At 37.3% G+C, this 23952-nt stretch overlaps 1 long non-coding RNA gene across 3 annotated transcripts; it reads right to left on the reverse strand.

Annotated features, from left to right (window-relative positions):
• Positions 1–2403: 2403 nt before the first annotated feature.
• On the reverse strand, positions 2404–23185 carry LOC130013553 (uncharacterized). Of its 3 annotated transcripts, none has more exons than XR_008788745.1 (3): positions 23086–23185; positions 6724–6935; positions 2404–4740 (listed from the first exon to the last, which is right to left on the reverse strand). It is a non-coding gene; the product is annotated as an uncharacterized LOC130013553 (long non-coding RNA). The 3 variants fall into 3 exon arrangements; XR_008788743.1 differs by lacking the exon at positions 23086–23185 and adding an exon at positions 18773–18929; XR_008788744.1 differs by lacking the exon at positions 23086–23185 and adding an exon at positions 18691–18771 and having other exon boundaries at positions 2405–4740.
• Positions 23186–23952: the final 767 nt, after the last annotated feature.

Genomic DNA, 23952 nt, shown 5'->3' on the forward strand with positions numbered 1-23952 from the left:
TATATTTACTTGCCTTGAGAGGTGATCAAAGACGAATGGTACAAAAATTTATTAAATGATGGGGGTAGGGGTATTCAAAGTAAAAACTACCAGTCTTAATACGAAATTCCAGCAGATATCATGTTATATATCAATGAAAAGCACCTTTATTTCTCTTTTCAAATATATAAATAATTTTCTGGCACATTTATATTTACTTACCTTGAAAAACTATCAAAGTTGGATAATACTGAACTCTATTAAGTAATTAGGTGGGGGGGGGGGTATTCAATGTCTAATTACGGGTGTCAATACCAAATTCCAGATATCATGCTACATATCAGTAGAAAGCACGTTCACTGTTCTTTTCAAATATGGGGGGGGGGGGGTCCGAATGGTTAGCACGTGCACGATTCCCCGGTTGTACGTATGGTTTAATTTTATTTCAATAATTCGCTTGCGCGTAGGGGTCTTTAGAAGTGGGAGGAAACCGGGGGACCCGGAGAAAACCCACGAGGTTGGACAGGCAACCCTACTCCTTGTCACGTACAACCAAGGAAAAGAAACCACGCCAGTTGACTCAATCACAGACTTTATATGATACAGCGCGCACACGCTAACCATTCAGCCCCCCCCCCCCCCATGTATGACACAATAACTGGAATTTCGTATTAAGACACGTATGTTGACATTAAACACTCGCCCCACCCCACCACTCTCTTTAATTCAGCCAGTGAAGGCTACCTAACTTGTATCAATTTTAATTTAAAAAAGTATATATGCATTCCGCCGAGAATATAATAAATACATTTCAAGAGAGGATTAACTTTTCTTTTCAGTATAGATATACGGAATTTTGGATGAAGTCCCGCATTTTTATTTAAAATACCCTCCCCTCCCTCTTTTCACTTTTCAAGGCAAGTAAATATAAATGTGCCAGAACATTATTTATATATTTGAAAAGAACAGTGAAGTGCTTTCTACTGATATGTAGCATGATATCTGGAATTTCGTATTAAGACCCGTAATTTGGTAGTGAGGGCCAGCTTGATTCGCAGTTAGTGAAGGGTAAGTATTCTTAGTGAAGGATGTGATAGTGAGGGCTGACTTGATCCCGTGGCCGCTTCAACATTGATAAATAAAGTCGACAACCCGAAATCACGACATTTTTACGCGACAATACGACATTTTTACGCGACATTACGACATTCTTAATGTCGTGGTGTCGGGTGAAAATGTCGTAGTGTCGGGTTAAAAATGTCGGGTTGTCGTGGTGTCGGGTTATAATGTCGTGATGTCGGGTTGTCGCCTTATTAAGGGCGACATCACGACATGATACCAATCAGCCACCATAGTGACTTGATCTCGGCAGGGGCAGGACTCTATTATTCATGGCCGCTTCAACATTGATAAATAAAGTCGACAAACCGACATTATTACGCGACATTACGACATTCTTAATGTCGTGGTGTCGGGTAATAAATGTCGTAGTGTCGGGTTAAAAATGTCGGGTTGTCGTGGTGTCGGGTTATAATGTCGTGATGTCGGGTTGTCGCCTTATGAAGGGCGACACCACGACATCACGACATGATACCAATCAGCCACCATAAAGAAGGGATTGGGTGATAAAATAAAATCTCCTACTCGTCTTTTTTGATATCAAAAAATATCAACTCTTGTCGATAAAGTAAAAAAAAAACTCGGCAAAAAAAACAAACTTGGTAAATATAAAGGGCTTTTCAATGGTTGAATTGCTGTTGTCTGCGATATCACTTTGGTGGAAGCGGATGTTAAATAAAGCTATTTCACACACATTGAATTGCTGTCAAAAAATGATGTATAACTACGTCGTAATGTAACCAGGTTCAGTAAAAGTGAAATCTATAGCAAAGAATTATATTTATTTATTTGTGCATGTAAGAAGGGATTGGGTGATAAAATAGAATCTCCTACTCGTCTTTTTTGATATGAAAAAGTATCAACACTCGTTGATAAAGTAAAAAAAAAAAACTCGGCAGAGCCTCGTTCTTTTACTTTATGGACTTGTGTTGATATTTTTTGATATAAAAAAAAGACAAGTAGGAGATTCTCTGTATAATATATCTTGGAAAAATCATAATTCTACCCCCTCTATTTGCTGAAATAGGAACTGGTTTACACAGGTTCAGGAAAGCGAAGGTCGGTGATTTGTTATCTCAGCCTCCAAGACGGCTAGTCCATAAATATTCAAAGGTGTCCCTTTTGAATATTCTGGTATGCACTTTGCCCCTCCCAAGATGTGTCGCCCCGGGGCATATCCCGCCCCCACTTCAGCTTCCCCCTTTGTGGGGGCCCTGTGGATGACACAATTATAGTTATTCATATCCGGTAAAAGTGTTTTCTTTGAGTTGACAATAGATACATTAAGCAGACAAGATATATGTGTATCTTTTATTATGTTCTATAATAATATTTTGATTCAGTTGTTATATTTATGTATACCTGATCTCAAACTATAGATATATATATATATATATATATATATATATATATATACATGATTAGATGAAATACGAATAACTGGATTACACACCATTTTGATTTAATTACATACATGTTCACACGACTCCCACTGCATGTCTTTATGATATACACTCAACAATGTTTATCTTCTGTAGGATCACACGTACAAACGTAATGTTTCTTCATACTTATGGTTGGTGTACTTTACATCTTTGTCATACTAATGTTAGGATGTCTAGTTAATATGCCTCTACAATGTCTTATCGTATAACGTCTTATCATACTTATATTAGTATGCACATACTACGTCTTATCGTACTTAAATTAGTATGCACATACACGTCTTATCGTATTTATATTAGTACCTACAACGTCTGAGTTTACTTATATTAGTATGCACATACAACGTCTGAGTTTACTTATATTAGTATGCACATACAACGTCTTATCATACTTATATTAGTATCCACATACACGTCTTATCATATTTATATTAGTATTCACATACAACGCCTTATCATACTTATATTAGTATGCACATACAACGTCTGAGTTTACTTATATTAGTATGCACATACAACGTCTTATCATACTTATATTAGTATCCACATACACGTCGTATCGTATTTATATATTAGTATCCACATACAACGCCTTATCATACTTTGCACATACAACGTCTGAGTTTACTTATATTAGTATGCACATACATCGTCTTATCATACTTATATTAGTATGCACATACAACGTCTTATCGGGGGGGGGGCTGAATGGTTAGCGTGTGCGTGTTGTATCATAAAGTCTGTCATTGAGTCGACTGGCGTGGTTTCGAATCCCCGGTTGTACGTGACAAGGAGTAGGGTCGCATGTCCAACCTCGTGGGTTTTCTCCGGGTCCTCCGGTTTCCTCCCACTGCTAAATACCCCTACGCGCAAGCGAATTATGTAAATAAAATTAAACCATATGTTACTCCCGAAATGACCTAGTTTGTGTCGCGTGGCCGTTAAATCCCATTTCTAAAAATAAATAAATAAATAAAACAACGTCTTATCATACTTATATTAGTATGCACATACAACGTCTTATCATACTTATATTAGTATACACATACAACGTCTTATCATACTTATATTAATATGCACATACAACGTCTTATCATACTTATATTAGTATGCACATACAACGTCTTAAGGACGTATCTTTATCTGAGCATACTAATGCTAGGATGTACACCCAACGTCTTTGTCATACATACTTAATGTTCAGACATCCAATGAACTTGGGTGTCAGCGTACCGTCGTATCATGCTTATGTATGGGTGGACATATCATGTTTTAATGTGCATACAACGTCTCTATCTTATACTTATGTTTGGGTGTATATACAAAGTCTCTATCTTATCATACTCATGTTTGGATGTACATACTAAGTCTCTATCCTATCATACTCATGTTTGGATGTACATACTAAGTCTCTATCCTATCATACTTATGTTGGACGTACATACTAAGTCTCTATCGTACATTCATACTTAATTTTTGGATGTACATACAACGTTGCTATCTTATCATACTTATGCTGGGATGTACATTCAATGTCTTTATCATACGCAATGGTTGGATGTACACACCACGTCGCTATCTTATACTTATGCTGGGATGTACATTCAATGTCTTTATCATACATAATGTTGGATGTACATACAACGTCGCTATCTTATACTTAGGTTTGTATGTGCATACATCGTTATTTTAAGTATGTACGTACGACGTCTTTATAATTATGTTTTGACTCATGTGATGAATTGATTAAGACTTCCGGGTCTTCGTCCTAGTTATATTTAGATGATACACTTTTATCAAAGACTCGTTTTGCTGATATTTGATGATACACCCACTCTTCTGAAACTAAGTTTAGACTAATACAATCATGACTGGAGCACATTTACATGTAGAATTCATTTTGGCATTAAGAAAATTGCTCCACATACCTCGACTACTAGGAATGATTTTGTTAAAAGTATATTAAGTGTCAATCTATGCTATCGCCAATTCTCTGCAACCAGGCTGCTGCCAGATCTAATTTGTTCTTACACGTACAGATACTGATTATAAAAAGAGTTTTAGATCTGGTAATGATGAGGTATTTTCCGCCATTGAAGGCTATCATCTGTTTGCTATTTTGGCTTTTAACGCAATATGTTATTCCGCCGACTCTCACTACATCGATATTCGTACAGTTGAACGCCTTGTGGAGGTCCTGAAAAATAAAACACAGTCACTGATACGTAATTAGCAAGCATCTGTCAATGGTGCAAGGAACAATGTCTAGTCGTTCAGGTGAGGTGACACACCAAGGTTAGGGTGACCCACCATAAATAAATATCTCCATATATCTCGACAATTTCGCCACAATATTTATATATATGCCAAGCCTCAAATCAGTTTCACACAATTATAGTCACTAAATAAACGATCATGTTGTACTTAATAAGCTATGACCATTAATCATGTATAAATAATAGACTGAAAACTGGTTCCATGTGTCGTCCATAACATCCAGACACTTTTGAGTAAAAGATAGGTTACGTGCCCTTGTTTTAAAATTAGTCTCGCTTAACCAGTCTATCGACCATTCTAGGGCTGATTGACAGGTCGGGATAATCAAGACTACTTTTTTACGAAACATAACAGAAAGCTAGAACAAGAAATTGAATTTAGAAATGAGCACGTTAGCTAGCTCAACAATTGTTTTAAGAAGCTTGTAAAAGTAAAATGAAACTACTGATAGTATCATGTTTCTGTCTAACCCGAGTGTTTCAGAGATATTATTTGTACTAAACCAAAAGATGCCGCTCTTAACGGTACAGTTAATGATAAAGCGATTTAAAAAATGAAACGAACGTAATTTCTAAATCTGCTGTAATAACCAAGAAGCTTAATTTTACTGCTATTCAAAATCGTCAACAATAATTTTTTTACGGCTGTAATAGTTGATAGATTTGTAGAGAATTGCACGTGCCATGGCTATTTATAGTATCATACTGTCAGAAAGTTGGCCTCGACACGGCGAATGTGCACGCTTCAGTGGTAGTCTCGAACTATCAGCGGTTGACTGTATTTCTGTAGGTGCGTGGGTCACCCTACCAAGGTCTCCTGTATACATTGGCGGGAACGTAAAAAAACCCTTGGCGGTTGGAATTTCCTTATAGCATATCGCATGTCTTCATTAGCGTGTAGATCATGGGAATTGATTAACGGTAAAATTTCAAATGGTGCACAGGTGTAGGATGATAAAACTTTAGTGTTCAAAATTATGAGAATACCTTTAAAGTAACAATTTTAACATTTAAAGGAGCCCAATCGCTATTCTTTGGCACCTAGAAATGGGTCGGAACGCATATAATAATGTAATATAAATGTATATAAACTGATTTACATTCAATCGTTTCTGTTTTTACTGTAATTTCAAATCAGTTGTTTGGCAACGTCCAGCGTCTTGTTATTCCAGTCTACACCGATAGTATTTATTGCGCAGGCTCCCTAGATTAGAATATGACGTCACCATTTGAAATGACTTGTGCAATATGTTTAACCTCGTTCTTCGAGTCCCTTGTTACAAATTGCGCTGAAACGCATTATGGTACACGATTCGTGTATCAATGGTAAAATGTTTATTTTGTCTTAAATATTGGATATCAGAATCCCATCTTTTCCCGGTAAGATCACAATATCAATGTTGATGTAAATTAAAAAATAATTCGTATTTTCAACGTGTAAGACTTTGGATGATATTGAGTTAGAGACTTAACTACTTTAATATTACGGAACGAAATATGATCCAACACAATTCATACATTTTATTTTCACCTAAATCAAGTATGTTACGTTTGTTTAAATATGCCTAATAGAATTCCCACTGAAATGAAATGAAATCCGGTTTAACGGTCTATTTTGCTAGACGGGCCGGAATAATAAAGTCAAATATACGCCATGCACTATGCTATGGGGGAAATGTTTCCGGATTACAGCCTACTCTTAGTACGGTCCGATCAGCATGACTAGATGGCCCGTCCTTCACGACAGGCAAGGGGAAATACACGGCTGGAAAATCCCGGGACTCCTTGGTTATCGAGTCAGCGCCCACTCGTTAAGTCACCATGGGTCCCCTCTTATAGCATACCAACTGTCCTCTATTTATTTACTACATCATACTGCATTATTAACAAAATGATCAACCTACCTGGAATTCTTGTAAGTTTATTTCTAGTCCTACAACCGAGGCTACAATATCCCCAGAATGTTTTACTATGCACGCTTTAGACAGTCCAAACTTTCCACCACTATTCAAAATCAGTTCAATCCATTGCTTCCATCTTGGTTTGGATATCTTTTGTTTCCTAGGCAATGCACGAGCGTCATAATACATTCCCGCGGACATCTTTTTGTTATATTCTGAAGAAAAGAAAGACACATTTTCCGTTATTAGAGCTTTTAAAGGGGCCGTTTATGAATTTCTGATTTTATCTTTTTGTGCGTATGTCAATGAAGATAGCAACTAATGCGACCTGTATATGACAGCATAAAGTTCATATAACTGACTTATCACTAAGTCGAGGTCATAAGAAGTTCATATACTTTTTATACATTATTCTTCTTCACAAATTCAGTCTTAGTTATGATTATTAAGAGATGAAATGAAATATTATGGTTTGACGTTATTTTATGTAAAAACGGAGCTGATGACGACAGACATATTACGTCATACATTCAAACGTAGGCCTATACATGGTAACTCTGGTTTTAGTATGTTGTTCCTCCGTCCCGTATAAAGACAAAATGGAACCAGACTGAATGATTCTGAGAAATATGCTCGGTCAACATGGAGGTCGAACCTGGGACATAGTAAGCCAGCGTCAAATACTCACTGAGTCACTGTGACTCCAAAAACCTAAGAGAACAACTCAGAATCACAAAGATCTCTACACAAGCGAAATACATACCGACATGTACGTGTCCTGACTAATAAGCGTCTGAGCGGAGAATATTTGACAAGACTTGCTTTCGTATAATATGACATATGAAATTATTAACTCGTATCATTTAAACATAGTTCCCTGGATTGTAACAAGTCAGGCAGAAAATCGAATAATTAGTTTCAGAAGATTGGTAAATCTATTTTCTATGGCAGTAGATACAATGTAACAAATTATGATCGACATGTCGAATGATCGAGACACTTCAATTTAGAATTTATAACAAGAGCTGTTCATCAATTTGATTTGTGAAGCTTCCAGACTATATTCAAAATAGTATACATTTTCTTCTAGTTTTGCCCTCTTCGGTGGTAAAGGGTGGTGTGTGGAGGAAATACATCTAGTCCTTCGGAAAGGACGAAAACCCCGAGCTGTTCATCAATTTGATTTGTGAAGCTTTCAGGCTACATTCAAGTCCTAAAACAGGATAGTACAAATTGATTTTTTTTCTAGTTTTGCCCTCTTCTGTGGTAAAGGCTGGGGTGTGGAGGAAATACGTCTAGTCCTTCGGAAAGGACGAAAACCCCGACCTGTTCATCAATATGATCTGTGAAACTTCGAGGATAGTACAAGTTGATTTTCTTCAGTTGTAAAGGGTGGGTGTAGAAGAAATGCATCTAGTCTTTCGGAAAGGACGAAAACTCCGAGGTTGAACTGTGTACATGGGCGTGCACGTAAAAGAACCCCTTGACAGTTGAAGAGTATGTGGAAATGCCGCTATGCCCGTCTTCGTTACTCCTGTTGGCACAGGAACGCAGAATGTTTTAAAACCGACATCTTTTCATTTTAATAAAAGTTGATTCGATTCATTTCTAGTCTATCAGACCCGTATGCTAGCCTGGAGGTCGCGGGTTCGCTCCCGGTATTTTCCTGCGTGGTTTCCCCTTGTCAGTGGTGAAGGACGGAGGGCCTGACAAGGACAGCTGTCTAGTCGTTAGGGTGGGGAGAAAAACCGAGGTCCCGTGTACACATTGGCTTGCACTCAAAAGATCCCTTGGCATATAAGAGTAGGCCACAGCGCCGCTATCTGGGCAAAATTTCCCCCATAGCACATTTTATGGCGTATGCCCGCCTTCGTTAGCCCAGTCGGAACGGAATAGTATGACGTTAAACCCCATTTCATTTCAGATCCATATGGCCTGATTCAAACTTTCTTCGTTGTCATTTTTTCAAAGAGTCCCCACTTTCATAAACATCGCCTTTAAACAAATGTGAATTGAAATTGATTTCAAAATTTTATAAGTACCCAATATAAAATAAAATAAAAATTGGAAGATAATATTACCAGAAACCAGTGTTTCTTCTATAGAAGTTGTATTGAATACTGACAAATGACAAATATCAGATTTAGTAACTCATTAGGCCAATTATCGGCCCATTTACGTATACGCTATCACATGAATGATGATGAATATGCGCATATTGTTACATAAGATCACACGGCGTGAGAAGATAACACATGACCGTGTTACTGAAACTACCGAATAACCGAAAGTCATCATTATTCACCTCCCTGAAATCAGCTATTTATTGACAATTGAATAAAATTTGAATACAATTTCAAATTTGAATAAAATTTGAATAAAATTTCAAATTTGAATAAAAATTTTAAATTTGAATAAGATTTCAAAAACTCCGGTGTTAAAAATAATATATATCCAATACAATATTTATTAATAATGTGACAGTGGGGATGACAACTGACCAATTACTGTGACTTTTTGATGGTCATTGGGGGGGGGGGTCAAGGTGCAGCCTTTTTCACATGTACTACGTTAACATGCCTAGATAATCGAGATAACAATAAAAGGGCGAGAGGGGGGGGGGGGGGGGAGAGAGAGAGATGGGGTTTAACGTCCACTCGACAAAAACTAGCTCATTTCGCGACTAACATATGGTTCAATTTTATTTCAATAATTCGCTTGCGCATAGGGGTCATAAGCAGTGGGAGGTAACAGGAGGACCCTACTCCTTGTCACGTACAACCGAGAAATCGAAACCACGCCAGTTGACTCAATGACAGACTTTATGATACAGCGGGTTTAACATAAATGTCCTACTTTTCTCATCAACCAGGATAATGAGACAGGCATATGCCATACAGGCACTACGGCCTACCTTTCGACAATTGCAATTTGAATTAGAGACTAAGGTCGTAGCGTCACTATCCCGACAAAATTTCTATCGTAGTACTACACTGTACGGCGTATGCCCGTCTTCATTGGCCCGGGTGCAGCAGAAAATAATTTATTCAGATACATGTGTTGCATATCCAGGGCTCACACCATGACGGTAAAATGAAAAAGACCTAGATCACTAACAATATATATCTTTTATGGCATATTTTTATGACAATAATTCGCTTGCAAGGATTTTTAGAAGTGGGATGAAACCAGAGTACCTTGAGAAACCAGGAAGGCAATCATACGTATTTCTTGTATAACGTTCAAACCTAAACCCATGACATCACTTGATAACAGACCTAATGATATCACAAAGCATGTGTCAGACCACTCTGCCACCCAATCATCCTTTAAAAAACTATAATACATGAACTTCGTAATTTCAACGGAACCTTGAAGGTGGGTGTTGAAATATTTAGACTATCTTTGACGTTATAGGTGACCTTCTAAAGATATGATAACATCCAATGACACGCAGTACAATACAGGTAAGATAACAAAGTGATCTGAAAATATTGTCACGTTTTTAACCCTTAACTTGAATTTAGTTGACCTTTAATACCACATATTGCATCAGACATAATACTTTATACTTTCATATTACATAAAATACAAAAATAAATGTTCTTATTTCATGAATAGAGAGAGAGAGAGAGAGAGAATGGGGTTTAACGTCCACTCGACACAAACTAGGCCATTTCGGGACTAACACATGGTTCAATTTTATTTCAATAATTCGCTTGCGCGTAGATTTTAGCAGTGGGTGGAAACCGGAGGACCCAGAGAAAACCCACGAGGTTGGACAGGCGACCCTATTCCTTGTCACGTACAACCGGGGAATCGAAACCCCGCCTGTTAACTCAATGGCAGACCGTGTGATACAGCGCGCACTTTCTTACTATTAAGCCATCCACCCCACCCCCTCCCTTCATGAATAGAGTTTGTAGTAAATACATTGAAAATAAAATAAAACACTTCATATTATCATAAAATGATTATCCTTTGTGCCATTTTATTTTTTCTTTATTTTTTTTTTAGGGGGGGGGGGGGGTGCCAGAATTCCAACTGGCTTTGATGTTCAATATAGAAACATGTTACTTTACCATATTTTATTCGAATGGTATTTTAATATGAATAATACTAAGTGAGATTCGTGTTAATATAAATTGTAATATTAGTCTTGAAGATTCTAGTTTGAATTTGAACCCCAAGGTTCAAAAGCGGCTCAGTGCAATGATTAAAACGCTTTCTGTGACTGCATTGCCAACCCGGTCGTACGCTACCGGATGCAATTAAAACATTTGATAAAGGGTCGTAAGACCCGAAAATCCACGTAACCAACTCCCAAACAACAAAAGGAATAAAATGAAGTTTAACGTCTTTCTATTCTGCACCAACCGGGAATATGAAGATGGGACCCCTTATACGAAAGCACGGTGAGGTCTAAATATTAATGCCGACTGCAGTTTTCGCACAACCTAGTCAACAATCACGTGCCCTAACCCTATTTTCGTCTTGACGAAATCTGCAGTTGACCTTAATATTTATATCTAACCGTAAAACACACAGAACTATATAATAAAAGGGGGAATATAATAACAAATACATTAGCTTAAAAATACATTAAAAGTGTTTAGTTAGCTCGCAGACCCGATAAATATATCAGGTCACAAATGCAATAAGGCATCCGGTTCCATGTGTGCTATAGATTTTCTAGTAAAATCAATCAATACTTTATCAATATAGTTTGTGCTAGAATGGCATCACTGCCGGTGGCAATCTTTAATTGCACACAATTCGATGTAATCGATAATGGTATCGAATGGTGACAATTTTATAAAAATCCATCTATCATCAAAAAACTTAAAGATGCCTAATGTAAGATTTAGATGAATAGCTGATAATAATATAAAAATAGATAAGGAATATCTTGAAAATTTCAGACAAATTACTTTATTCTTAGCGAAGTTATCAACATTGGAAGTTTTGATAAAAAAAAAATGACGTGCTCTCGATTTTCATTGTTACCATTGTTACGAAAAATATTCCCGGGTATCCATTTTTAAATTAAATTATTAATAATGGCGATCGTGTTTCAATCTATTTAAATTCACGATCATCCGATAGTCTCGAGAGTTGATTATGGGTTTGTCTGTTTGTCATGCGACTAAATTACAATTAATAATTTATATAACATTTGAGGCCAAAAGAAATATCTGCAATAGGCGGATTTAGCTCTTACATAATAATGCATCTTCAACGATCGACGCTTACAAAATTGTCTAGTTCTCAGTAAAATCTCAATTTAGAAATTTACTTTGTCATCGGATAAATTGTAAATACCTTAGCTATATGGGGAGGGAGGGGGGGGTGGCTGAATGGTTTGCACGTGCGCGCTGTATCATAAAGTCTGTCATTGGGTCAACTGGCGTGGTTTCGATTCCCCGGTTGTGCGTGACAAGGAGTAGGGTCGCCTGTCCAACCTCGTGGGTTTTCTCCGGGTCCTTCGTTTTCTTCCCACTGTTAAAGACCCCTACGAGCAGGTGAATTATTGAAATAAAATTGAACCATGTTAGTCCCGAAATGACCTAGTTTGTGTCGATTGGACGTTAAACCTCTCTCTCTCTCTCTCTCTCTCTCTCTCTCCCCGTAGCTGTACTAATTTACACGCTTTATCATATTTAATCGAAATGCCGCAGAATAAAAATAGAATGAGTACAACATTCTGAAATGGAGTTTAACGTCCTACTGTTCTGCTCCTAACCTGGGCTAATGAAGACGGGCATACGCCAGACAGTGTGCTATGAGGGAAATTTTGCCCGGACAGCGGCACTACGGTCTACTCTTATATCGAATTCCAACTGCCAAGGGATCTTTTACGTGCACGCCAATGTGTACACGGGACCTCGGTTTTTCGTCCCATCCGAACGCCTAGACAGCTTTCCTTGTCAGCCCCTCCGCCCTGCATCACTGACAAGGGAGAACCACGCCGGAAAATCTGGATGAACTTTCTCGGCCAATGCAGGGATCGAACACCCGACCTCCAGGCTAGCGAGCTAGCGTCTTACCCACTTAGCCACGTGATCCCCGGATTAGAAAAAAGTATTGAAAAAATGGCATAACTTACTGTAAAAATAAAGAGTTTTAATTGGTTTATTATAATAACCATGACCACAGTCATCAAATTGTGAAAATTTTATGAAAATCGAACAGAAATTAACGTCTTTAAGGGAATAAAAATGGCGTTAAGAAACGTAGAAATTAATTTTTGATTTTACACCTTTAAATCAAAATTGCTTAAACATAAAATGAAATTTAAAAATCGACCCCTTCACCCTGTATTGCGTGCTTTGACAAGGAATATCCAGATAGTAAAGTTCATTTTGTAAATTAATATTTTCCATCCAAATGTTATGCTGAAATGGACGAAGATACAAAATAACGTCACTTCCAGTGCAGACGTAAAAATATCGCGTGATTTATAGCACAAAACCTATAGTCGGATGTCGCACGGCTCAATTTCTAGAGACACGATACAAATTATTATGGCTAACGTCATCCCGGATCCATTAGCCTTAATTCCGTGTTGATCATGCACTTAATACTTTTTTTTATTGTGCTAAACGGTAATTCGAACGCGACATAAATTAAACAAATAAGAAAATTATATACGTCTAAGGATTGGCTTTTACGATATCTTTCGAAAATTTGAGGGTTAATTTCCATAAATTTAAGCTAAAGATGAAAGCGACAAAAATTTCACAAACACAAAGTGTGAAATAATAAATATATTGACCTCAAACTGACTATCCGGAAACGTTACATTTTGACCATTTTTGTAGAGTTCCCGCAGTTAATATGTGTAGACGTCTGATTATTTCTTTATTTACTAGCCACCACCCACCTTCCCATCCATCCCAAAGAGTTCAAAGTGATCCGAAAAGTAGTCATTAAGAAAAAAGCAAAATAAAAATAAAATAAAATAAAATAAAAATAAAGGATAGAATATACGCTAATTATTGTTAATGATTATAAATCGAATGATGTGTCTCAGGGATCTGTTTCGGGTCCTTCCCTATTTTTGTTATTTAGTAACGATATCATAATGTTATTAATATTATAAATACAGCCTAGATTTAGCAGTTATAACGCCTTCCCAGAAATTGATTGGATAGTCTTTGATATGTTAGCTATTAAGGATTTAAGAACAGATTGTGAACCGTTTTGGTGAAGTTTATTTTGGTTTCCGACATTTATTTACAAAACATGAATAAAGAAAACCTAGAGGTTGGATAGGCAACCCTACTCCTTGTCACGTACAACCGAGAAATCGAAACCACGCCAGTTGACTCAATGACAGACTTTATGATACAGCGGGTTTAACATAAATGTCCTACTTTTCTCATCTACCAGGATAATGAGACAGGCATATGCCATACAGTGTGATATGGGGGAATTTTGCACTGACAGCGGCACTACGGCCTACCTTTCGACAATTGCAATTTGAATTAGAGACTAAGGTCGTAGCGTCACTATCCCGACAAAATTTCTATCGTAGTACTACACTGTACGGCGTATGCCCGTCTTCATTGGCCCGGGTGCAGCAGAAAATAATTTATTCAGATACATGTGTTGCATATCCAGGGCTCACACCATGACGGTAAAATGAAAAAGACCTAGATCACTAACAATATATATCTTTTATGGCATATTTTTATGACAATAATTCGCTTGCAAGGATTTTTAGAAGTGGGATGAAAGCAGAGTACCTTGAGAAACCAGGAAGGCAATCATACGTATTTCTTGTATAACGTTCAAACCTAAACCCATGACATCACTTGATAACAGACCTAATGATATCACAAAGCATGTGTCAGACCACTCTGCCACCCAATCATCCTTTAAAAAACTATAATACATGAACTTCGTAATTTCAACGGAACCTTGACGGTGGGTGTTGAAATATTTAGACTATCTTTGACGTTATAGGTGACCTTCTAAAGATATGATAACATCCAATGACACGCAGTACAATACAGGTAAGATAACAAAGTGATCTGAAAATATTGTCACGTTTTTAACCCTTAACTTGAATTTAGTTGACCTTTAATACCACATATTGCATCAGACATAATACTTTATACTTTCATATTACATAAAATACAAAAATAAATGTTCTTATTTCATGAATAGATGTTCTTATTTCATGAATAGAGAGAGAGAGAGAGAATGGGGTTTAACGTCCACTCGACACAAACTAGGCCATTTCGGGACTAACACATGGTTCAATTTTATTTCAATAATTCGCTTGCGCGTAGATTTTAGCAGTGGGTGGAAACCGGAGGACCCGGAGAAAACCCACGAGGTTGGACAGGCGACCCTACTCCTTGTCACGTACAACCGGGGAATCGAAACCCCGCCTGTTAACTCAATGGCAGACCGTGTGATACAGCGCACACTTTCTTACTATTAAGCCATCCACCCCACCCCCTCCCTTCATGAATAGAGTTTGTAGTAAATACATTGAAAATCAAATAAAACACTTCATATTATCATAAAATGATTATCCTTTGTGCTATTTTATTTTTTCTTTATTTTTTTTTTAGGGGGTGGGGGGTTGGGTGCCAGAATTCCAACTGGCTTTGATGTCCAATATACCAACATGTTACTTTACCATATTTTATTCGAATGGTATTTTAATATGAATAATACTAAGTGAGATTATAATTGTAATATTAGTCTTGAAGATTCTAGTTTGAATTTGAACCCCAAGGTTCAAAAGCGGCTCAGTGCAAAATATAGAGGAGCAATGATTAAAACGCTTTCTGTGACTGCATTGCCAACCCGACCCGTACGCTACCGGATGCAATTAAAACATTTGATAAAGGGTCGTAAGACCCGAAAATCCACGTAACCAACTCCCAAACAACAAAAGGAATAAAATGAAGTTTAACGGCTTTCTATTCTGCACCAACCGGGAAAATGAAGATGGGACCCCTTATACGAAAGCACGGTTAGGTTTAAATATTAATGCCGACTGCAGATTTCGCACTACCTAGTCAATAATCACGTGCCCTAACCCTATTTTCGTCTTGACGAAATCTGCAGTTGACCTTAATATTTATATCTAACCGTAAAACACACAGAACTATATAATAAAAGGGGGAATATAATAACAAATACATTAGCTTAAAAATACATTAAAAGTGTTTAGTTAGCTCGCAGACCCGATAAATATATCAGGTCACAAATGCAATAATGCATCCGGTTCCATGTGTGCTATAGATTTTCTAGTAAAATCAATCAATACTTTATCAATATAGTTTGTGCTAATTTGGCATCACTGCCGGTGTCAATCTTTAATTGCACACAATTCGATGTAATCGATGATGGTATCGAATGGTGACAATTTTATAAAAATCCATCTATCATCAAAAAACTTAAAGATGTCTAATGTAAGATTTAGATGAATAGCTGATAGTTCTCGCTATAATAATATAAAAATAGAAAATGAAAAAGGAATATCTTGAAAATTTCAGACAAATTACTTTATTCTTAGCGAAGTTATCAACATTGGAAGTTTTGATAAAAAAAAAAAATGGCGTGCTCTCGATTTTCATTGTTACCATTGTTACGAAAAATATTCCCGGGTATCCATTTTTAAATCAAATTATTAATAATGGCGATCGTGTTTCAATCTATTTAAATTCACGATCATCCGATAGTCTCGAGAGTTGATTATGGGTTTGTCTGTTTGTCATGCGACTAAATTACAATTAATAATTTATATAACATTTGAGGCCAAAAGAAATATCTGCAATAGGCGGATTTAGCTCTTACATAATAATGCATCTTCAACGATCGACGCTTACAAAATTGTCTAGTTCTCAGTAAAATCTCAATTTAGAAATTTACTTTGTCATCGGATAAATTGTAAATACCTTAGCTATATGGGGAGGGGGGGGGGGTGGCTGAATGGTTTGCACGTGCGCGCTGTATCATAAAGTCTGTCATTGGGTCAACTGGCGTGGTTTCGATTCCCCGGTTGTGCTTGACAAGGAGTAGGGTCGCCTGTCCAACCTCGTGGGTTTTCTCCGGGTCCTTCGTTTTCTTCCCACTGCTAAAGACCCCTACGAGCAGGTGAATTATTGAAATAAAATTGAACCATGTCTCGGCCAATGCAGGGATCGAACACCCGACCTCCAGGCTAGCGAGCTAGCGTCTCACCCACTTAGCCACGTGATCCCCGGATTAGAAAAAAGTATTGAAAAAATGGCATAACTTACTGTAAAAATAAAGAGTTTTAATTGGTTTATGATAATAACCATGACCACAGTCATCAAATTGTGAAAATTTTATGAAAATCGAACAGAAATTAACGCCTTTAAGGGAATAAAAATGGCGTTAAGAAACGTATACAAAATTACATTTTTCTCAGAAATGACCGAAATCAGAAATTAATTTTTGATTTTACACCTTTAAATCAAAATTGCTTAAACATAAAATGAAATTTAAAAATCGACCCCTTCACCCTGTATTGCGTGCTTTGACAAGGAATATCCAGATAGTAAAGTTCATTTTGTAAATTAATATTTTCCATCCAAATGTTATGCTGAAATGGACGAAGATACAAAATAACGTCACTTCCAGTGCAGACGTAAAAATATCGCGTGATTTATAGCACAAAACCTATAGTCGGATGTCGCACGGCTCAATTTCTAGAGACACGATACAAATTATTATGGCTAACGTCATCCCGGATCCATTAGCCTTAATTCCGTGTTGATCATGCACTTAATACTTTTTTTTATTGTGCTAAACGGTAATTCGAACGCGACATAAATTAAACAAATAAGAAAATTATATACGTCTAAGGATTGGCTTTTACGATATCTTTCGAAATTTTGAGGGTTAATTTCCATAAATTTAAGCTAAAGATGAAAGCGACAAAAATTTCACAAACACAAAGTGTGAAATAATAAATATATTGACCTCAAACTGACTATCCGGAAACGTTACATTTTGACCATTTTTGTAGAGTTCCCGCAGTTGATATGTGTAGACGTCTGATTATTTCTTTATTTACTAGCCACCACCCACCTTCCCATCAATCCCAAAGAGTTCAAAGTGATCCGAAAAGTAGTCATTAAGAAAAAAGCAAAATAAAAATAAAATAAAATAAAATAAAAATAAAGGATAGAATATACGCTAATTATTGTTAATGATTATAAATCGAATGATGTGTCTCAGGGATCTGTTTCGGGTCCTTCCCTATTTTTGTTATTTAGTAACGATATCATAATGTTATTAATATTATAAATACAGCCTAGATTTAGCAGTTATAACGCCTTCCCAGAAATTGATTGGATAGTCTTTGATATGTTAGCTATTAAGGATTTAAGAACAGATTGTGAACCGTTTTGGTGAAGTTTATTTTGGTTTCCGACATTTATTTACAAAACATGAATAAAGAAAGTTCAACACATAAATTGTATTGTGATGATTGTCGGTCAGAGAGAGCCCCCTTTTTTGGTCACTTCTGTCCCGAAATTCTGAGGTTTATAAGATAACGCAACAACAATAATATTTCCACAACTGTCAAAACTGTTAGAAATTAAATAAAATGAGGCTTAGCGTCCTACTTTTCTGCACTGATTGGGGTAATGAAGACCGACAAAACGGTTAGCCAAAGTGAACTCTCTATCCCAACCCCACAAAAAAACAAAATAAATAAAAAGTGTTATAACGCCACATAGATAAATAAATAATTAACTGATCGTTTTTACTGGCATATCACAGAATCTACTTGAAAGAACAGAGTCGCGAGGCAATGACCTTCAGAAGTCTTATGCCGTGTTTATGTATCAAATGTCAGTAAATAATGTTTCAGATTGTTTTTTTAAGACAAGAGAGTAAATTGCGGTTGCTATGTTTGTTATTTCAACAAATAGTGCAATTCGTTGAGTATAGAGTATACAAAAATCAATTTACCTCTTTACTGCAAAGTAGCTTTCTATCTCTGATGCGTATTTAAAAACAAACCAACTTAAATAAAAAAAAATAATAACTATACCTTATTGAATTTAACAGGATGTTTAAAGATTTATAATTGTGCAGTACGTGACACTAAACAGGTAGGATCGACTAAGAGGATGTATGACTGGTTTACAGCTAATGTATTCACAGTATATCCTTCTCGTATATATATGCATGTATTTATATATGTATACGCCGGCTGTTACCAAATAATCGCGTACACAAGGTTATGTAGATATGTAACGCGATTATATACTATAATGTATGCTTTGGTATGTATACATCGCAAATTATAGCATACATTCTATTATGCTACACTGTGCGCTTATTTGATCAAACAAAAGCCCGATTATAGCGCTTGAATAAACCTTTGTTTAGCTGATCACGCTCTTGGTTTGTGGTCTGTAGAACAACTAATGTGCAAAGGTGTCATTGACGGCGCTGATGACGTCAAAGGATTTGTGTTTGCCATTATCTAAGAATAAAGTACAAAATCTCCGGTTACATAACTACAGAACCGTCAAGGTGCTGTGGCTTTGACCTATAAAGATTAAAGTCCATTCTTCTTTAAAGAGCTATTATAACACCCACTAAGACACTCAATGTAATTAACCATAGACTCTCCTAAGTACCAAACATCCGAGCATGTGTGTGTGTGTGAGAGAGAGAGAGAGAGAGAGAGAGAGAGAGAGATGGGGTTTAACGTCCACTCGACACAAACTATAGGTTATTTCGGGACTAAGATATGGTTCAATTTTATTTCAATAATTCCCTTGCGCTTAGGGGTCTTTAGCAGTGGGAAGAAACCGGAGGACCGGGAGAAAACCCCGAGGTTGGACAGGCGACCATACTCCTTGTCACGTACAACCGGGGAATCGAAACCACGCCAGTTGACTTAATGACAGACCTTATGATACAGCGCGCACGTGGTAACCATTCGGCCTAATTCTTGGGCAATCTGACTTTTTGGGCCGACGGGTAAAGTGAAAACAAAAATTATTATTTCATCTAGTTAGCAAAATAAAGTGTCCGAAATCTAGTAAAACACTATTACAATTTTCTTTAAATTGAATACCACGTATTGACTATGAATTAAACCATTTTGTCTGGAGTCACTCTACTTTGTGCAAAATTTTCGGGAATCGATTATTATTTGTGAATGCAGCTGCAACAGTCTGATTGGATGATTGGAATTGATGATTGTACTATAGCCAGTTTTGTTCATTTCTGGTGATTTTAAATGGTTTGGTATTGGTACGAAGACAATAATAACACTACAGATGTAGTTCTTATGTCCATAATTCATTCAATGATTGTACTTGTTGGTGACAAAAGTTTGTTTCAACCCAATTGATCCATCTATTACAGGCTTAGAACTTTTCAGCCAGTACACCCCTTATAGAAGTCGTGTGTGCTATTTATGCGTTGCTAGGGATTATATTAACTTTGACAGTTGAAATCTACATAAAAAATGACCCGCCCACCTCAACAATAACAGATATCAAATAAAGCCATTGTCAAAAATGATTAATCTTTAGTTGTATTTATGTATGTAAAACAACAAAATCGTTTGCTATGTGAACACTTAAATTAATAAGTGTCACCAGATGTTCTAGAAAAATGACGCCCTTTATAATTTATACAGTTTGGTGCGGAGATAAATTTTCGTTTAAGCAGTGTTTATTTCAAACACAATATTATACGGTTTTAAGGCATTGCGAATACGATACAAAAGAAAGCCAAATAGGTTTATTTTGATTAGTTTGAGCGTATAATATGTACAATATATATTAAATCACAGAGAGGGAGAGAGAGAGAGGGGGGGGGGGGGTAACGCCCACTCGACACAGACCTAATGACCTAAACCAAATGCGTTAGATAACGCGTCTCTCTCCCCGAACATGAAAGTGACTCGAGGGAGGTCGGGCATCGACTGATAATTATTTAAAATATCGTCAACAATAAGACCCTGAGAGTTGTTTAGTTGGTTATTGACATGAACGAGACGAACATTGACGCCTCATGTTAGATTGAGATGACCGAGACGAACATTGACGTGTAATGTTAGATTAGATTAGAGAAGTTTGAATGAGATGAAACTAAACCTGTTAACACTGGCTTGTGCTCAACCCTACCCCATCCCAAAAATTGCTAGGCATCCCAGGCTTTTGAATTGTTTAAAATGCAAAACATTATGGGCGCTGTAAAAAAGGCCCGGTCTGACATAAGAATTAAGAGAGAGAGCGAGAAATGGGGTTTAACGTCCACTCGACACAAACTAGGTCATTTCGGGACTAACATATGGTTTAATTTTATTTCAATAATTCGCTTGCGCGTAGGGGTCTTTAGCAGTTGGAGGAAACCGGAGGACCCGGAGAAAACCCACGAGGTTGGACAGGCGACCCTACTCCTTGTCACGTACAACCGGGGATTCGAAACCACGCCAGTTGACTCAATGATAGGCTTTATGATACAGCGCGCACGTGCTAACCATTAATTAGATTGCTTGTGTTTCGTCCCAACCGAACGACTGCCAGGATCCTGTACCATTACAAGGGGAACCACGCTAGAAACTTCTGATGAACTTTCTCGGTCAACATCAGGATCGAACTCGGCACCTCCAGCTTAGCGAGCCAACGCCTTACACACTGAGCCACCGTGGCTCCACACTGTAACTGATTTTGACTGAGATAACCGTGTGCACAACTAAATCTGAAATGTATTTGTACCTGATGTATCTAACAGGATCACGCGGGTGCTCAGGAGTGACTAAGTCGACATATTTCAGTGTGCGACTACTTTAAACTAGGGGGTTGGATGGCTAAATGGTTAGCACGTGCGTGCTGTACCATAAAATCTGTCATTGAGTCAACTGGTAGAGTTTCGATTTCCCGGTTGTACGTGACAAGAAGTAGGGTCGCCTGTCCAACCCCGTGGGTTTTCTCCGGGTCCTCCGGTTTCCTCCCACTGCTATAGACCCCTACGCGCAAGCGAATTATTGAAATAATATTGAACCGTGTATTGGCCCCGAAATACCCTAGTTTGTCGAGTGGACGCTACCCCCCCCCCCCCTCTCTCTCTCTCTCTGTCATCAAAGTCCTAACTATATCGCTGCAATTGGTTATTATAGGGACCAATAGACCAGTGAACCGAACAGCGCCGGCCACTGTTATTCAAAGCTAGTCAAATTTAAGTAGATTGTTAATACGTACAATAAGTAACATTTAATAACCCTTTAACAGCGCACCTGTAATCAACAGTCTTTACTATAATATATATTATTACTACTAGCTTTATTATTATCAAATGTTTAAGCTACCATTAAAAAATTGTCTGTTAAATTGTTGGGTTTCCCTAAGTTACTGGCCCTGGCAACCGCCAACATTAGATAGAGTACATACTAGCACACTTAGTACGGATACAAACACTTGGTTTAATGTTGGCATGTCATGATTTCAAATAATTGTACGGACAATGTGCCAAGGGTATATTATTTATACTAGGTAAAATATTGGACCCGTGTGGCGTATTTAATTGAAATGCACGTGCTTGGTAGTTCTGTATTTTAAGTTGTTTAAGGGTCTTGTGCAAGACATTGCGTAACATATAGATATATAACTGGTGCTAACGCACTCCTACAATATCAATATATTACTTAATGTTCCACACTCGACCATTAAACTACACTTAATATACTGTAATGTTTCAACACGATTTTACAAGTGTTGTTGAAACGTTGCAGTGTAATAAACCAAGTGATTGTATCCATAATAAGTGTTCTAGTATTATATCATAAATCCATTGCTAAGTGCCTCTCAAGGATTTTAGACAAGGTTTTCACTTTGGGCCCCCGATACTACTTATGGGTGGTTTTGTTCTCATCATTTCACATAAACATTTCTTGCTGTAATTTTGTATTGATCTATCCACCGCAAATCACATAAAAATCAGCCGCGTGTCCAGGGGTGGGCGGGTGAGTGGGGGAGACCACGCTGCAAAATACTGGGGAACATGACATTTTAACAGGACAATACGACATTTTTACGCGACATTACGATATTTTTAATGTCGTGGTGTCGGGTAAAAATGTCGTATTGTCGGACTAAAATGTCGTGTTGTCGTATTAAAATGTCGTGATGTCGAGTTGCCGCCGTATGAAGGGCGACACCACGACATCGCGACATGATATACCTGTTGGGGTTTTTTTTGGTTTTTTTTTGATACCCATATTTATAGTATTTTTATAGCAGTGGACTAGTGCACCCGAGGACTAGTGAACCCTCCTCGATGATGCATATAAAACAATAAAACAATAAATCACATGTTTTTATAAAATGATCTTCAACTTACATTATTATAACGATCCTGTGTTTTCAAACTGCTGGTGTTGTTATGTTAGAGGTGTGGCCTGTTTTGTTATTAAATATAGTTTTATCGTAAAATGACGACCAATAACCAGGAGGGTTATCTTTATCGTTATGTTGTTTTTGTGTACCTGTGTGTCATTAAGGGACAAAGTTTATAATCTTATCTATTCCCAACACAAATAATATAGGTAAATACATAGTAGTATATCCAAAACATTGTATATATTGTAGAAAAAGTGACCGATTAATTTTTATTAAGGGCTGATAACAACGCTATTTGACATTTTGGATAGAAATAAATTCGGGTATTTAAGAGTACATGTCGTATATATGTATATGTACTAAGTAGATTTGGGTTTCGGTGAATGCACTTCAATATTTGTCCCATTTATTGACATATGAAATATGAAATGAAATGAAATGGGGTTTAGCGTCCTACTGTTCTGCTCCGAACTGGGCTAATGAAGACGGGCATATGCCCGGGCAGCGGCACTATGGCCTACTCTATATCGAATTCCAACTGTCATGGGATCTTTACCCCGCCGGAAAATGTGGATGAAGTTTCTCGGCCAATGCAGGGATCGAACACCCGACCTCCAGGCTAGCAAGCCAACACCTTACCCAGTTAGCCACCGTGATCCCCGACATATGAAATATATTTGAGTGGTATTTCGGCTTCCTGATCTGTTTTTTTTTTCTGCAAATGCACTGCAAATTGCTTTTCGTACAAAACTTACCTGTACATTATAAATGTTATGTCCATTTTTGGTTTGTAGTTTTCAAAAACCATAATGAAACAATAAAAAAAGTACAACCAAAACGGACGGGGGGCGGGGGGGGGGGGGTTGAC

This window comes from Patella vulgata, chromosome 7, assembly GCF_932274485.2.
Source record: "Patella vulgata chromosome 7, xgPatVulg1.2, whole genome shotgun sequence".
NCBI lineage: Eukaryota > Metazoa > Mollusca > Gastropoda > Patellidae > Patella > Patella vulgata.